At 51.2% G+C, this 6,130-nt stretch overlaps 1 protein-coding gene across 5 annotated transcripts in view; it reads right to left on the bottom strand.

Annotated features, from left to right (window-relative positions):
• gtdc1 (glycosyltransferase-like domain containing 1) overlaps positions 1–6,130 on the bottom strand; it is a 45,343-nt gene that overhangs the window by 14,541 nt on the left and 24,672 nt on the right. The gene's annotated exons all lie outside the window — the stretch shown is intronic.

Genomic DNA, 6,130 nt, shown 5'->3' with positions numbered 1-6,130 from the left:
AGGACGAGGAGACAAACTGAGGGAGGACGAGGAGACAAACTGAGGGAGGAGCGAGGACACAAACTGAGGGAGGAGCGAGGACACAAACTGAGGGAGGAGCGAGGACACAAACTGAGGGAGGACGAGGAGACAAACTGAGGGAGGACGAGGAGACAAAGCGAGGGAGGACGAGGAGACAAAGCGAGGGAGGACGAGGAGACAAAGCGAGGGAGGACGAGGAGACAAACTGAGGGAGGAGCGAGGACACAAACTGAGGGAGGACGAGGAGACAAAGAGAAGGGAGGAGCGAGGAGACAAAGCGAGGGAGGACGAGGAGACAAAGCGAGGGAGGACGAGGAGACAAAGCGAGGGAGGAGCGAGGACACAAACTGAGGGAGGACGAGGAGACAAAGCGAGGGAGGAGCGAGGAGACAAAGCGAGGGAGGACGAGGAGACAAACTGAGGGAGGAGCGAGGAGACAAAGCGAGGGAGGACGAGGAGACAAAGCGAGGGAGGACGAGGAGACAAACTGAGGGAGGAGCGAGGACACAAACTGAGGGAGGAGCGAGGACACAAACTGAGGGAGGACGACGAGGAGCGAGGACACAAATTGAGGGAGGACGACGAGGAGCGAGCAGACAAAGCGAGGGAGGAGGACGAGGAGCGAGGACACAAACCGAGGGAGGAGGACGAGCAGACAAACCGAGGGAGGACGACGAGGAGCGAGGACACAAACTGAGGGAGGACGACGAGGAGCGAGGACACAAACTGAGGGAGGAGGACGAGCAGACAAAGCGAGGGAGGAGGACGAGGAGCGAGGACACAAAGCGAGGGAGGAGGACGAGGAGCGAGGACACAAACCGAGGGAGGACGACGAGGAGCGAGCACACAAACCGAGGGAGGAGGACGAGCAGACAAAGCGAGGGAGGAGGACGAGGAGCGAGGACACAAACTGAAAGTCGACGTCTGATTGGAGGAAATAAAAACGTGTTAAAGCAGCAGTAACCTCTGACAGTCTAATCCAACATGAAAAGACGGAGAATCATTTCAGCTCATTTAGTTTAACTGCAAGAGTCTGAGAGTCCGCTACGGAGCCTGAACCAGGTCTGGACCGGATCACAGCGCTTTCCTGAGGCCAAACTCTCAATACAGGTGTAATAATTTCTATAAAGTCATGAGTCCAGAGGTTCTTTAAGGATCAGGTTTTGGCTGTAGAAGCACAGGTTAACCTCAGGAGCTGTTGGGGGGGCGCTGCATTCAGGTGACTCAGTTTCAGGGGAAACATACTGTTATTTTCTTCCAGAGCTTTCTACACTTGGATCCAACTTCTCCTCTGTGTTTATTGTGACCGGGGTTTCCTTCACCAGGAGAACCATCCTGTCCTGTTGGGGACACGCAGGAACATCTGCAGCAGCAGGAGCTCTGGAGGGACAGGAGACACCAGACCGGGCCGGAGCTGAAGAGGTTAAAGGAGTCTGATCCGGCTCTGAGCCCTCAGGCCTGTGGCTGTCCTGGTCTCAGCCGGGTCACACCGAGGGTTTCACAGCTTGGAGGTTTCTGTCATTTTAAAATGATCTCATCAGCAGAAAGCTCTGGATCTGAGGGGGGGCGGGTCAGTCCGGTGGACCGGAGGAGGCTCAGCAGGTCATTACAGCACATTAAGATCCACATTAGAGTCATTACGAGACGAGCAGTCAAAACCGATCGCTCCTGTCCGATGACCTGAGGGGGGTCCTGACCCACATGAGGAGTCAGCCCGTCTCCTGGTGCTGACTCCTGGTGGTTTTTCAGGCACAACAGGAAATTATGTAACGTTCATATGGAGGGAAAACGGTGGCATCAGGAGCGACGGATTATTTTCAGTCCAGAGAAGAAGAAGCATCTGCTGGGTTCAGCTGGGACGCCACAATCCCCCGACCATCAGACTCTCTAGGGGTCCCCGCTAGCTGCTGTCTGATTGGACGGGGGTTAGTGTGCTCTGACCAATCAGCAGCCACTGACTAGTCATGAAAAGAAACGCTTCTAGTTCATGATCAATATAAACTGACTGCAGAACAAAGAGACAGGAGCTCATTTCTTCAGAGTTCAGGCCGCCGTACTGCTGAGCCAGATGAATTTCACTGAACCCCCATCTGCAGTGGTCGAACCCCCCAAACCACTTGAGTCTCAGAGCGGTGTGTCACAGATCCGTGGTGCGCTACTATCTGTCCGTCACCTACTGAAGGTCCTACCTCCTGATGGAGCTGGACACACTTATTCACGTAATGGGCCACGAGACCAAGACCAGGACCACATGTGATCATTGTTTGCTAGAATCTGTTTAATTTCGTGTTTTCTGTAGTATTCTTTTTATTCTGTGTTTTACAGTGTAAGCACATTTTGTCATCAGAGTGTGTAACCGTGTGGTGGATGAATAAGATTTCAGCGATTCAGTAAGAAAATATCACACACTGAATCGATATCAGTGAATTTGATGTATTGTGCAAATACGCATGATGCAGGTGCAAATATTTATGCGGACAATTCAGAATGAACGGCGGCCTGCTGCAACAGGAGGATGTTAAAATACTATTTGATTTGTATTGTTGCAGAACATGTACTGTCCTATTGAACAGGTATTTACCTGACAGCCTCCACATGCTGCTGAATACCTTCAGCCGGTGTCGGACATGAACTCGGACAGACCGCTGGACTCTCTGAGGTCAAACCCTCAGCCGGTGTCGGACATGAACCCGGACAGACCGCTGGACTCTCTGAGGTCAAACCCTCAGCCGGTGTCGGACATGAACCCGGACAGACCGCTGGACTCTCTGAGGTCAAACCTTCAGCCGGTGTCGGACATGAACCCGGACAGACCGTTGGACTCTCTGAGGTCAAACCTTCAGCCGGTGTCGGACATGAACTCGGACAGACCGCTGGACTCTCTGAGGTCAAACCCTCAGCCGGTGTCGGACCTGAACCCGGACAGACTGCTGGACTCTCTGTGGTGGAACCTTCAGCCGGTGTGGGACCTGAACCCGGACAGACTGGACTCCGTGAGGTGGGACCTGATCTGTGTGATTACAGTTTGACTTCAGAGTGAATCTAAGAGTCGGCTGATGAAGCAGGAAGCTCGCCTCCTAATCACATGTTTGATCTGGAGGGTTGGAAACAGCTGCCGGCCACCTTCTACCCGTCTGCGAGGAGCCGACCCCGCTGGTGGAGGGAGGGGTGGGGGGCTCATGGTGCTAGTTGGAGGACGTACTTTAGGTGAAGGCGTTGGGGGGCGTGGGGGGTTGCCAGTGACTCGGCTCTCAGTGCCAGAATCCACCACAATTGGCTCCATATGTGTGTTTGAAGTAGCTGATGAAGAGGAATGAACTAAGGATGAAGCGAGCGGCCCTGATTGGTCGTTACTACCACACACGCACACACCCAGCTGTGACAATCATGAAACCGTGAGTAATCTCTGAAACACAAACACGCCGCCATCAAACGGCTTTCACAGGAAGTCAGTCCCCAGCTCCTCCTCTCTGATGACATCACAAAGGCCGTGAAAAACAGCAGGCTGTTATTGGTCGGGGACAAACTTGCAGTCCGTCAAGTCCTCGTCACGGCGAGAATTAATCGTCTAATCCGAGAATCAAATACTTTTCAGGCCGCAGCAACAAAACCTTCCAGAGGACACCTGACGACCGGCAGAGCCCCGACGGCCACACAAAGACCAGCGAAGAAGAAAAGCCACCTGCCGACCACGTGGTGTCCACATTGATGTGATTTCAGCGTCCTGCTGCTCGGCTGTGATGGATGTGATGTCTTTGTGTCCCGCCGCAGGTTTCTGCCGGCTCGGGTCAATCACTATTAAATTACAAAAGTCCACCACTCAAAGGCCGATTGATAGATGGACGCCGCAAACACCCCGACCACAAAGAGGCCACAGAGCCCTGAGTGCATTCAGACACGCCAGACTGCCTCCACAATGGAGCCTTTTTTGTTTTGTTTTCTTCTTCAGGGCCAGCACCACGAATCCACCTCGCTCCGACGCTACAGGACTGATGGGTCTGCAAACAGCCTGATGAACTCAGAAAGTCAGAAATTATTAAAATATGACTCTTGTTCCAGTTTAGGCTGGACGTCTTCCCCATGAGTCTACACCCGTCTGCAGATCAGGAAAATATAACTGAAGTCGCTCGGCTGCAGGTTCAAACACTGTTAACAGGATAAAACGACTGTTCTCATGTGAGATTGTGTACAGGAGCCTCAGTGTTAGTGAAAGAAACACTGAGCAGAATTAACAAAGCAGTGTAAGAAATGAAGGCAGCTGAATGTAAATAAAAGTTTTCTGTTTTCCTTAAATAAACTAAGAATTTGAAAAGTTCAGACTGATGAGGCCAGTTTTCATTTGTTTTTCTGGTATTTATGGGAATTACTGTCTCAAGCACTGAAGGAAAGTTATGAGTTCCAGTACAGAGTTAGAGCTGGAACAATTAGTCCGTTCGGTTATTATTAATAACGTACATAATTTTTCTCTCTCTGGTGTTCGATCAATCATCAGCCGTGTTTCCATCAGCGTTTTTTAATTCGCATTTTGAAGAATCGCATCAGAAAAGGTCGATGGAAACGGCAAAATTCGCAAATAAACAAAACATTTTTACGCTCACTTGAGGTGGAATCAGTTCTGACGTAGCGAACTTGTAACTCACGACTGATCGGCTGTTTCTGCTGTCGGCGTCTTGCCCTGTTGTGCAGAGTTCTGCACGCCTGCAGAGAAGTTCCTGCACCTCGCGGCTGATGCTGTTCGAGCTCTTACTCTACTGTCAGTTGTAGATCTCTTCCTTTACTGATGCTTGCCGTTCCTCAAATGTCTGTGGATAAAAGTGTCGGCCACATGAGGAAAAATAAACCATCCTCTGGTTCTCTAATGTCTCGTGTTTCCTGTGTTTTCTCAGTAAACCGGTCGAACAAAACGAAACCTCTGTTGTCACTTTAATGATTTCACCCAGAAACAGGCGCTCAGTAATCAGTAATTCAGTTTGCATGCTGCTGGGGCTTCTGACCTTTCCATTAATCTCTGATCGATTTATATGTATGTATATAAATATAATGTGTGAGCATCAGCTGCAGCCCTTTTAGTTTAGAGGCGACGAGCTCATTAGTGAACAGTGAGAGACACTAAAAGAAGAAGACGTGTTGTGGTTTGGCGTTCCCCCTCTGGGCCGCTTGTGTTTCTTCACCATGAACTCTCCTCGATCTGAACACGTTAATACCTCTGCAGAGAAATCACCCCCCCCCCCCCTCGCCCCGTTTGTTTCTCTGAGCGCTTTATATTTTCAAAGAGCAGGGCTGGGTGTTTGGCAGAGGGACCGCGGGCGTGTGGAGGGATTGTCGGCCATGCATATCATCACTTACTTACACTCTGTGAGTTTGCTTTTGGATCAGACACATTAGCATCTGAAAATGAGCTGAGAAACGCCGCAGGCGAGAGGAAGTGGTCCTGCAGCCCGGCGTCACTGATACGACACGTGAACGCAGCCGACATGCAGAGCACCAACACACAGTTTAGATATCACTCGCCTGAGAGGAAACACACACACCAAACCTTTTAACACACAGGCTGGACAATGTTGCTCATCAGCTGTGAGTCTTAGTTATTAAGGGAAAGTTTTCACATCTTAAACTCATTTTAGCACTGTGAGAAGCTAACATGCTAAATGTTTCATGTTACAGCATGGGGGGGTAAAGGAGATGTAACACGCCACTGAGACATCTTTGAAATCACTTCTCAAAAAGCTTTTTATTAATGCAACCAAGCAGGAACCTCCGGGTCTGTTCTCTCTAGCAGCCAGCAGGGGGCGACTTAAACCTGCGTCCTCTCCAGCGGCCAGCAGGGGGCGACTTAAACCTGCGTCCTCTCTAGCAGCCAGCAGGGGGCGACTTAAACCTGCGTCCTCTCCAGCGGCCAGCAGGGGGCGACTTAAACCTGCGTCCTCTCTAGCAGCCAGCAGGGGGCGACTTAAACCTGCGTCCTCTCTAACAGCCAGCAGGGGGCGACTTAAACCTGCGTCCTCTCTAACAGCCAGCAGGGGGCGACTTAAACCTGCGTCCTCTCTAACGGCCAGCAGGGGGCGACTTAAACCTGCGTCCTCTCTAACAGCCAGCAGGGGGCGACTTA

Source organism: Micropterus dolomieu, linkage group LG07, assembly GCF_021292245.1.
Source record: "Micropterus dolomieu isolate WLL.071019.BEF.003 ecotype Adirondacks linkage group LG07, ASM2129224v1, whole genome shotgun sequence".
Taxonomy (NCBI): domain Eukaryota; kingdom Metazoa; phylum Chordata; class Actinopteri; order Centrarchiformes; family Centrarchidae; genus Micropterus; species Micropterus dolomieu.
Note: the sequence above shows the minus strand (reverse complement) of the source record. Positions and strands in the feature narration are given on the sequence as shown.